Genomic DNA, 12,078 nt, shown 5'->3' on the forward strand with positions numbered 1-12,078 from the left:
ACCCTTGCATCCTCTACTGTCCCTTGACAATCAAAACATTATTCAACTTGAAACACCCAATCCGTTGGATCACCGCTTTGGAATTTTGGAAAATCCAAGCGTGCGGTTCTCCCCTAAATAGCATTGTCGGGTTTGCGAGAGATTCTTAGTTTAGGCCTGAACCTTTGTGCATGTTGATCTCCTTCTCTAAATCTTCGAGCACGTCGATCACCATCTCTGAAGGGATCAACCTCATCTTCAAAGTGCTAATCCTCCTCATCAACAAAGCGCACCAGTACTGCATGCCTCTCGGGTTCCACCACCGTTGGTTTTGAGTTTTATAACGGAGGTAGGGGATGATGTGTAGGCATGGGTAAGAGGGGATCATTGACACTCATATATCACACCTGGACCTGTGGGGGATCGGTTTAATGAGGTCCCACCGTTAGTCTTTCTTGAGGCACCGATCATCGTTGAGGAGATGACGAAGCCGATCGGTTCATGACATATTCTTTTAAATCATTGTGATCTTTTTGCATTGCATCAACTCTATGCAGCAGTGTTTGGAACATATCCCTAAGTTCATCCGCCAAGCCCATATTCACATCCATGGACATTGGCTGACTCGGTCCTACCGTGGTTGCTCCAAAGGAATCGGTCTCACGGTTAGGGTTATCATGGGTTGAGTCTTTCCTTATCGGTGTAATCTCTATTGGTCTCCTTGTCGACATCATCTTTCTGGGTTATGGTACCAAAAGATTGGCCACGAAACGATTCCTTCAAGATTTGAATTTATTATAGGAATCAGTCCGTGCAATAGTGGGAAACTATTCACCAAATATTTGACTATAGTCATAAAATTACTAAACTAATTGGATTAGATCCATAACTCCCTGATTTACAATTTGTGTATTTACGCACTTCGTAGATTTGAACTACAATTGGGACGAAAACACAAAAAAATATGTGTGATGGTGGTGGTGACGGGTGTAGGTTAAGGTTATGGATGGTTATGGAGATGAAGGTGGATGGTGGATGTGTGATACGATTCAGACTTCACCGATGTTATCTCGAGCATGGATTCACTTTTGTAATGCCCCCGCTCGGCACGGCACGTGCACGCCCACGCGGCGACACGGCACGCGCGACGCACGTGACAAGTCGGGCGGGGCCCGTCACGCATGGATACTCTCCTGTGCACATATAATCATGACATCATCAAATAAAACCTGCTAACCTATCCATGATCATATAATCCATCACCAAATAAATCATACTCTTAACTAAATAAACCTGTTATCATATGAATATCAAAGTCCACAATAATATACACTAGACCGCTACATAATCTGGCAGGACTCACACAGACCACAACAAACCATCAAGATACAACTAAAATAACTAATACAAGAGTACACTATGATTCGACCTATATTATACAAATCATCGTCTGATACAATAAGGTACAAATATAACAAACAACGATACAACTCAATGTCTGGTTAAACTATCTTCTATACCGTTTCGCATCAATAGCTCACCTCATCATCACTCTAAAATATCTTCCCAAGATATCTCAGGTCGCTATCACGTACCACAAATCTGAGGGGTTAGAAAAGAAATAAAGAGAGTCATGAGCAAAAGGCTCAGTGAATAGACCTTACCCCGAATCAGTGATGCCAAACAGAGAGTAAATCATGTACTGGATAATATGAATCAGAAAGAGTATCATGTCATGAATGAGTATATGAATGTATCCTCAATAATATATAAATGAAAAGTAGATAACATATCATAACTGATAAAAGTATATAATCCTCGACCATGAGTAAACAAATCTCTATGTCATACTATCATCATAACTCTCTCTCAAATATGACACATGATGCATGCCGATCATGACCATGCTATGATATCAAATGCAACCATATATGATGCATATTGACCACTCGATAATCAGGTACGTCAAATAATAATGAAATCATATGCATTTCTCAACATCACGATCATCACCGACATCTCGGTATAATATCATCATACTAGACCACTGTGCACAGTCAATACCCGGTACCCGGTCTCAACATCATGTCTAAAGGCTCAGAGCATACTCCGCCACCCGCAAGAGTATCTCTAATATAACCATACCCCGCCACCCGCTAGGGTATCAACATCCATCCAGACCGGGCACCCACATAGTTGATAGAAACCTCGTGAGGATAACTCGCCACATATGCCCTGTCGAACGGCATGTGTCTGAATGTCTACTGCGCACACAAACTAACGACCTCAGACGTAAGGCCAACAGGATCGCGACTATGTCGAGCGATCAGTCATCTCCAGGCACGCCCTAACCCTCGCGCCCACTCGGGTATCCTCATGCTTTCTATCAACTATCCTATCAATCACATTTCATGCTTTCCTTCTAAATGACAGATCATATGCATATATCCAGTACGATAACAAGTTAATGCATAACAGGAATTTAGGTGGAATAGGAATCAAGAGAAAAATGATGCAATGTAGTCTCCAACTATATAGTCAACACATGCATACTCATGCTAATCTATTATATGCATACCCATGCTACAGATCAACTAGACATAACCTCACCACAGTATAATCATATCTCATCATCTCTATTTATCATCATCATACTCATATCCAAGATCAGCCTAATTATATGCATGATAAAATATGCTCGACTGTAATCATCTCTAGATAAAATCATATAATCATGCTGGAGGCCAAAACATATATGTACATAATATATAATATAACCTAATTTGAGAAAGGGATCTAGGGGATAAGACTACTCACACTGATCAGAAGATACAAACCACGTATCCCTTACATCCGCCCATCAACCGTGTGACACTTCTCGCTAGCAAGGACAACGGGGTCTCAAATAAGGGGTTCGGGATCTGAAAATGTTTAAGTAACATAAAGTTAGTTGTTTATCCCATTATAATCCGTTCAAGTAAAATATGATGATTTATTAGATTTTAGAATTTCTACATATTTTTATGATTGGCTAGATTTTAATTATAAATAAAATATAAATATAGATAAAAACCTACTTATAATTAAATTATATCTTGATTAATTAGGGACTATGTAGTCATTATCTTATTTGTTACAAAATAATAATGTATAATAAATTAATAGAATTACTTAAAATGTAGATCATAAGAATATTAGAATATAAATCTAATAATTATAATTTACAAATCTATCTATTAATCTAATAGATATGTAAATAAATAAATAAATATAAGTATTACATATATTTATACCTAATTAATCATTAATTATAAAAATTATCATTAATAAAATTATATTGAAGGATATATAATATTATTAAAATAGTTCATGTCTAAATAATCTATTTGCATTAATTAAGAAGAAAAATACCTAAATAAATAACATAAATAAACTAATTAATTAATAAATTAATCACATCTGCCATCAGTGCTGGGCTCGGCCCAGCACTATCTGCTACAGTGCTGGGCCGAGCCCAACACTGTGCAGAAAGAAAGAGAAGGAGCTGAGGAAGAAGGAGAAAAAGAAAGAAAGAAAGAAGGAAAGAAAGAAGAAGAAGAAGAAGAGGAAGAAGCAGAAGAAGAACAGAAGAGAAAGAGAAGAAAGAGAGGAGGTGAGAAAGGCGGTTGCGGACCCGGGCCGGCGGGGAGGGCACTGACCGCTGCTGGCCAGCCAGCGGTCAGCCTCTCGCCGGTGTTTCAACTCCGACGAGCCCACCCTCGGGCAAGAGAGAGAGAGAGAGAGAGAGAGAGAGAGAGAGAGAGAGAGAGGAGCTCACCGGCGCTTGTGGAGGTGGCGACGACGACGACCGGCCTCGGCGAGAGAGAGAGAGAGAGATAGAGAGAGAGCATTGAGAGAGAGAGAGAGAGAGAGAGAGAGAGAGAGAGAGAGAGAGAGATTTAAAAAGAGAGAGGGAAGGCGGTAGAGGAGAAGTAGTGGCGGCACCGGGGCCCGCCTGAGCCCACCGCGGCCAGCTGGCCGCAGCCGTAGGCGCGTGGCGCCCCACCAAGCTGCATGAGCAGCTGGCATGGGCACGAGGCCGGCCATAGTGTGGCCGGTCACGTAGTGCCCATGAAATGTTTTTTTATTTTTTTATTTTTTATTTTATTTTTTTTATTTTTTTGGATTGGGTTGTTACAACTTTAGGGGTGTCTTTGTTTCTTGTTTTAATATTTAATTCTTAAAAAAAAGTTTTCTGTATGTCGCGTTCGAATGCGCATGCGAACGCACCTGTTTCCCACTTCTCTGGATTTGCGAACGCGATAGAAGCATTCACAGTGCGTTCGAACGTAGTTGTGAATGCCTGCATCATGTTCGCACGCCCGTTCAAATGCCTGCATCGCGTTTGCAAATCCAGAGAAGAGAGAAATACCGTTCGAACGCGATCGGGCGTGCACAACTGTTGCCATGATTTTCTATACATGATAAATCATATGGATATATGCAGTACTGCAACAGATCATGCAACTCAGGAATTTAGGTGGTAAAGAAACCAAGAGAAAAATGATGTAATGCAGACTCCAACCATGTATTCAACACATGCATACTCCTACTAGTCTATCACATGCATACTCATGCTAGAGATTATCTCGGTATAAAATCATGACAGTATAATCATCTCCAATCATCTCTATATATCACCAATGTACTCATATCTCAAATCAGCCTAATCAAATGCATGATAAAATATGTTTGACTAAAATCATCTCTATATAAAATTATACAGTCATGCTGGAGATCAAAACATGCAAGTACATAATATATAATATATCCTAATTTGAGAAAGGTGTCTAGGGGGTAAGACTACTCACCGTCTGATCAGAAGACACAAACCACGCATCTCTCACGTCCGCCAGTTAACCGAGTGATACTCATCGCTAGCAAGGTCCACAGGGTCTCAAATAAGGGGTTTGAGGTCTGATTATATTTATGGGCATGAAGTTAGTTGTTTATCTAATTAAAATCCGTTTATGTGATATATGATGATTTAGAAGGTTTTAGAATTTCTATTTATCTTTATAACTGGCTAGATTTTTAATTATAAATAAAAATAAAAATATAGATAAAAACCTAATTATAATTAAATTATATCTTGATTAATTAGGGACTATATAGTCATTACTTTTATAAAATAATAAATAAGTACATAAGCCGATTATTTTATTTGTTACAAAATAATAATGTATAATAAATTATTAGAATTATTTAAAATGTATCTCATAAAAATATTAGTATATAAATTTGATAATTATAATTCACAAATCTATATATTAATCTAATAGAGATATAAATAAATAAATAAATATAAGTATTACCTATATTTATACCTAATTAATCATTAGTTATACAAATTATAATTAATAATAATTATATTGAAGAATATATAATATTATTAAAATAGTTAATGTCTAAATAATCTATTTGCATTAATTAAGAAGAAAAATACCTAAATAAATAACATAAATAAAATAATTAATTAATAAATGAAATAAATCTGCCATCAGTGCTGTGCAGAAAGAAAGAGGAGGAGCTGAGGAAGAAGGAGAAAAAGAAAGAAAGAAAGAAAGAAAGAAAGAAGAAGAAGAAGAAGAAGAGGAGAAGAGGAAGAGAAGAAAAAGAGGAGGTGAGGGAGGAGGTTGCAGACCCGGGCCGGCGAGGAGGGCACCGGCCGCTGTTGGCTAGGCTTGACGAGCCTGAGCTCGGCCAAGAGAGGGAGAGAGAGAGAGAGAGAGAGATAGAGAGAGGAAGAGCTTCTCATCGGCGGCGGTGGCTTCGGGAAGGTGGCGGCGGGCTGACGTCAGCAATGAGGAGAGGAAGGAGTGCAAGAGAGAGTAGAGAGAGAGTAGAGTGAGAGAGTGACCGAAAGAGAGATAGAGAGAGAGAGAGATTTAAAGAGAGAGAGGGAAGGCGGTGGAGGGTCTTGGCGGTGGCTGCGGTGGCGTTGGGGTCCACCGCGGCCAGCTGGCCGCAGCCGGTTGGCTGAGGGGACGCGAGGGGGTGTGTGGCACGCTCCCCTCCTACCACTACATGGCACGAGACTGGCTACACTATGGCCGGCCACGTCGTGCCATGTAAATAGTTTTTTTTTGGGTTTGGGTTGTTGCATTTGCTTTGCTAGAGTGTGTATACGTTGTCTCATAAAGTATGGAAGGCTCCTCTGATCGATTCGGATAATGAATCACCTTTCGATCAAATAAGGCCTCCACTTTTTCACCGCATGCAGAATTGCTAACATCTCTATCTCATAAGTCGATAATTGCTGATATTTTTGAGATAAAGCATTGCTAAGATAGGCAATGGGATATCCTTCTTGCATTAATACAGCTCCTATGCCAATACTTGTCGCATCACATTCCACAATGAATTCTTTGGTGAAGTCCGGTAGCGCTAAAATGGGTGCCGTCCTCATTCCTGTTTTCAAGTTTTCAAATGCTATAGTGGCTTCAGTCCGTCCATCTAAAAGAGTCCTTTTTTAATAAAGAAGTGAGAGGAGCAGCGATCTTACCATATCCGGTGATAATATTCGGTCTGCCCTAAAAATCCTCTCAATTTGGTGGTAGTAGTAGGAATAGGCCAAGTGGTCATGCATGCAACCTTTTGTAGATTTGCTGCTATAACATCTACTGAAATGATGTGGCCTAAATACTCCACTTTTGGTACCCCCCATAGGCACTTGGACTTCTTGATTTTCAATTAGTTTTGCTTCAACAAATTCAGAACGTCCTCCAAATGTCGCCAATGCTCCAATTCAGTCCTCCTATACGCCAAAATATCGTAAAAAAATACCAAGACATACCTTCACAATAGAACTAAAATATATCATTCATGAGGCCTTGAAAGGTAGCAGGAGCATTGGTGAGACCAAAAGGCATCACCCGAAACTCGTAATGCCCGTCCGGAGTCCGAAATGAAGTTCTGTGCACATCGGCCGGGTGAACTCTAAATTGATGATACCCAGCCTTGAAGTCAAGCTTACTGAATATAGTCACCCCTACAAGCTTATCCAGCAACTCCTCGATAACCAGAATGGGATACCGGTCCTTGACGATAATAGCGTTTAGTGCCCGATAGTCAACACAAAAATGCCATGTCCCATCATTTTTTCGCACCAATAGCATGAGAGATGAGTATAAGCTATGATTTGGTTGAATGAGGCTTTGCTCCAACATCTCTGCTACCATATTTGAAATAACTTATTTTTGCACATGTGGATACTGATATGGCCTTACATTTGCAGTGCAGCCCCAGGTACAATCTCTATGCGAGTGTCCACCGCTCTCCTCGGTGGCAACTCCTGTGGCTCGTCAAACAGTCTAAAAAAGTTATCTAATAAATTAGACAATTCAATGGTAGTACCTAAACTCGTTTGAGACTCATCTCCTACTGGTCCTAACTAAAGAAGATAGGCCAACTCATACGCACAAGGCAGTCCCACCATTGGCTGTATCGCGAGAATTGGCGAAGACTGAACACCATCAAGTCGCACATCTTTGTTTCCTTGTTTATATTTCATCCACATGCTTCGGAAATCAAATGTGATGGGTCCCAAACTCTGTAACCACTGAGCACCAAGGATAATGTTGATACGATCACGCCTCGGGCTATGGAGCTCTGATACCAGCTTGATACGATCTCTCCTTTGGGGCTAAAGATCGATCTCTTCCGATTCCCCTGATCTGGACTAGATCTTGTACGGAATTTTGAAATAAGATCCTGAAAGATTCAGATGTTGGATCGATGTGAAATTTGGATATGTTGTAGCCCCGGAAAAGAGCTTTCTAACAAATCAAGTTTCAGGTGAATCGGAGTTGGGGATCTCGAGATATCATTCGTTTAGTGGACAAACATTAGGATGGTCTGTTTTGGATCCATGGATGGAGGCACGAGATCCTAGGTAATGGTGGATGGTGGAGGACCGGCGTTAATGGGGTGGCACCAGTAAAAAGTGGTGGTGGAAGGGTTATGGTTTATAGAAGGGTTAGAGCAAGTGTTGGATAGATTGGAAGAAGGGGGAGGAGAGGGCCAATCCTAAGGGACTAGGGTGATTGGCCAGTCGAGGGAGATTAGAAGCGGCGTCGCCGGGGATTGAGGGAACGGGAGCGAAGAAGACGAAGGAGGCAAGGCAAACTCAATTCTCAATAATCAATAATCAATAATAACTTTGGTTGCCCTACATGTAACGCCCCCGCCCGGCACGGCACGTGCACGCCCACGCGGCCACACAGCACATGCGACGCACGCGACAAGTCGGGCGGGGCCCGTCACGCATGGATACTCTCCTGTGCACATATAATCATGACATCATCAAATAAAACCTGCTAACCTATCCATGATCATATAATCCATCATCAAATAAATCATACTCTTAACTAAATAAACCTGTTATCATATGAATATCAAAGTCCACAATAATATACACTAGACCGCTACATAATCTGGCAGGACTCACACAGACCACAACAAACCATCAAGATACAACTAAAATAACTAATACAAGAGTACACTATGATTCGACCTATATTATACAAATCATCGTCTGATACAATAAGGTACAAATATAACAAACAACGATACAACTCAATGTCTGGTTAAACTATCTTCTATACCGTCTCGCATCAATAGCTCACCTCATCATCACTCTAAAATATCTTTCTAAGATATCTCAGGTCGCTATCACGTACCACAAATCTGAGAGGTTAGAAAAGAAATAAAGAGAGTCATGAGCAAAAGGCTCAGTGAATAGACCTTACCCCAAATCAGTGATGCCAAACAGAGAGTAAATCATGTACTGGATAATATGAATCAAAAAGAGTATCATGTCATGAATGAGTATATGAATGTATCCTCAATAATATATAAATGAAAAGTAGATAACATGTCATAACTGATAAAAGTATATAATCCTCGACCATGAGTAAACAAATCTCCATGTTATACTATCATCATAACTCTCTCTCAAATATGACACATGATGCATGCCGACCATGACCATGCTATGATATCAAATGCAACCATATATGATGCATATTGACCACTCGATAATCAGGTATGTCAGATAATAATGAAATCATATGCATTTCTCAACATTACGATCATCACCGACATCTCGGTATAATATCATTATACTAAACCACTGTGCACAGTCAATACCCGGTACCCGGTCTCAACATCATATCCAAAGGCTCAGAGCATACTCCGCCACCCGCAAGAGTATCTCTAATATAACCATACCCCGCCACCCGCTAGGATATCAACATCCATCCAGACCGGGCACCCACATAGTTGATAGAAACCTCGTGAGGATAACTCGCCACATATGCCCTAGCGAACGGCATGTTTCCGAATGTCTGCTGCGCACACAGACTAACGACCTCAGACGTAAGGCCAACAGGATCGCGACTATGTCGAGCGATCAGTCATCTCCAGGCACGCCCTAACCCTCGTGCCCACTCGGGTATTCTCTCGCTTTCTATCAACTATCCTATCAATCACATTTCATGCTTTCCTTCTCTGCTACAGTGCTGGGCTCTCTGCTACAGTGCTGGGCTCGGGCCCAGCACTAGCCTACTACAGTGCTGAGCCGAGCCCAGCACTGTTGCAGAAAATAAGAAGAGGAGAAGCAGCTGAGGAAGAAGAAGAAGAAAGGAAGAAGAAAGAAGGAAGAAGAAGAAGAAAAGAGAAGAGAAGAAGAGAAGAAAGAGAGGAGGGGAGGGAACTGCGGAACCGGGTCGGCGGGGAGGGCACCGACCTCTCGCCGGCGGCTCTGTTCCGACGTGCCCGAGCTCGGGTGTGAGCGCCCGTGAGAGAGAGAGAGAGAGGGGAGAGAAAGGAGCTCACCGGAGCTCGCGGAGGTGGCGACGGTGACGGCGGCGATAGGCCGGCCTCAATGAGAGAGAGAGAGAGAGCGAGAGAGAGAGAGAGAGAGAGAGGTTTAAAGAGAGAGACCAAACGAGAGAGAGAGAGATTTAAAGAGAGAGAGGGAAGGTGGTGGGAGGTTGGCGTTGGCTGCGGCAGCGGCCGTAGGCGCGTGGCGCCCCACTAAGCTGCATGAGTAGCTGGCATGGGCATGAGGCCGGCCACAGTGTGGCCGGTCGCGTCGTGCCCATGAAATGTTTTTTTTTTTGGATTGGGTTGTTACACTACACATCCTTTTATAGGCTAACCAACAACTCAAATTAACCCTAAAACATTTCGCCGATCGCGTTCGAACTTGCCCGACTGCATTCGAACGCACCGCGTTCGAACGCATGATCGAACGCGCCTCTCGGTATTTACGAACGCGATGTAGGCGTTCACAGTGCGTTCGAACGCACAGTGCACTCTCTTCACCCACGTTCACAACCCTGTTCACAAACCACGTTCGAACTCACTCCACCCGTGTTCGAACGCGACTTACAGAAAACTTATTTTAATGAAAATTAAACACTAAAACATGAAACAAAAACACTCCTAAAGTGAATCCATGCTCGAGACGACGTCGGTGAAGTCCGAATCGTATCAAATGTCCGCTCCTCGCAGCAGTAACGGATACAAGTCCACAACGATGTCGTGTCCTTGCACCTATATACCGACACGGCGGCACAAGCTCTCTGCCCTAAGCTTCGTGCCATCTCCAATAACAATGTCAAATCCTGTAGTTGGTTCGGCATCCAAACCCAATCTCCTCACTAACCTCTCGTCTAGAAAGTTGTGTGTACTCCCTGAATCGATGAGGATGTGCACACAATGCTTTCTAACGAGTCCATCTACCCGTAACGTTCTCGGCGCGGAAGTACCCGAATATGCATGCATCGATATTTCAGCTTGGATATCTTCCTCAACGCCCTCCACAATGGGCTCCTCATGGACTTCCTCATGGACCTCCTCTAGACACTCTTCATCATCAACAACCTTATCATCATCCTCAAGATCATCGATAAGCATCACACTCCTGATCAGTTTAGAACACCGATGACCGGGGGTGAAACGTTCATTACATCGAAAGCAAAGGCCCTTCGCTCTTCCCTCCTCTACCTGGGCAGGTGTGAGACTTCGAACAGGGAGTCTAGTGCCTCTTCTAACATCGGAAGAAGGTCTCAAAGGTGGTCGTGGTCTAGTGCTTGCTGCCGCTATTTTTGAAACCGCAGAATTTTTAGTCGGTGTTCTAGGTGCAAACCGCCCGTCTCGATTGCCCCAATTGGTTTTTGTTGCCATCTTTAAAGCCCTATGGTTTTGTTCCATTGTCACAGCCTTCTCAAAAGCCTCCTTAATACTAGTAGGACATAAGGCACAAACATTCGCTTGTATCTCCTCTCGCAGCCCCGAAATAAATGTACTCATCAATGTCGTTCGGGCCACGATGGCTCACAATGACTACTAACTCTTTCAAACTCAGCTTGGTACTCCAATACGGTTGTCCTCTTGACCATCTTGCTTAATGTGGCAGCAAAATCTTCATATGCTACTATTCCAAATCTGCGTGTAATCCTCCTACAAAAATCAACCAATTCGGTAAATCCACCACCACGAATAACCGATCTATACCAATGCAATGCCGTTCCTTGGAGGTGAAAGCTTGCCATCTGGACTTTTGCATCTTCCGTGGTACCTTGACAATCAAAATATTGTTTAACTTGAAACACCCAATCCACTGGATCACCGCCTTGGAATTTTGGAAAGTCCAAGCATGCGCTTCTCCCCTGAATAACATTATCGGGTTTGCGAAAAATCCTTGTTTCAGGTCTAAACCTTTGTGCAGGTTGATTACCATCTCTAAATCCTTGAGCACATCCATCACCATCACCATAGAGATCAACCTCATCCTCATAGTGCCAATCCTCCTCATCGAGCCTCTTGGGTTCCACCACCGCCAGTCTTAGGTTTTGTAATGGAGGTGGAGGATGATGTATAGGCATAGGTAAGAGGGGATCATTGACACTCATATGATGCACCTAGACTTGTGGGATATCGGTTCGATGAGGTCCCACCGTTGGTCCTTTTTGAAACTCCGATCGTCGTCGAGGAGATGACGAATCCAATCGGTTCACGACATATTCCTTGAATTTATTGTGATCCTTTTGC

The 12,078-nt window shown here is 42.4% G+C and overlaps 1 long non-coding RNA gene across 1 annotated transcript; it reads right to left on the bottom strand.

Annotated features, from left to right (window-relative positions):
* Window positions 1-1,442: 1,442 nt before the first annotated feature.
* Window positions 1,443-9,934, bottom strand: LOC140766234 (uncharacterized). The gene is made up of 3 exons (XR_012105306.1): window positions 9,856-9,934; window positions 2,797-2,900; window positions 1,443-1,581 (listed from the first exon to the last, which is right to left on the bottom strand). It is a non-coding gene; the product is annotated as an uncharacterized lncRNA (long non-coding RNA).
* Between the last annotated feature and the right edge of the window lie 2,144 nt (window positions 9,935-12,078).

The sequence above is a fragment of the Typha angustifolia genome, chromosome 8, assembly GCF_048772165.1.
Source record: "Typha angustifolia cultivar Huaian chromosome 8, ASM4877216v1, whole genome shotgun sequence".
NCBI lineage: Eukaryota > Viridiplantae > Streptophyta > Magnoliopsida > Poales > Typhaceae > Typha > Typha angustifolia.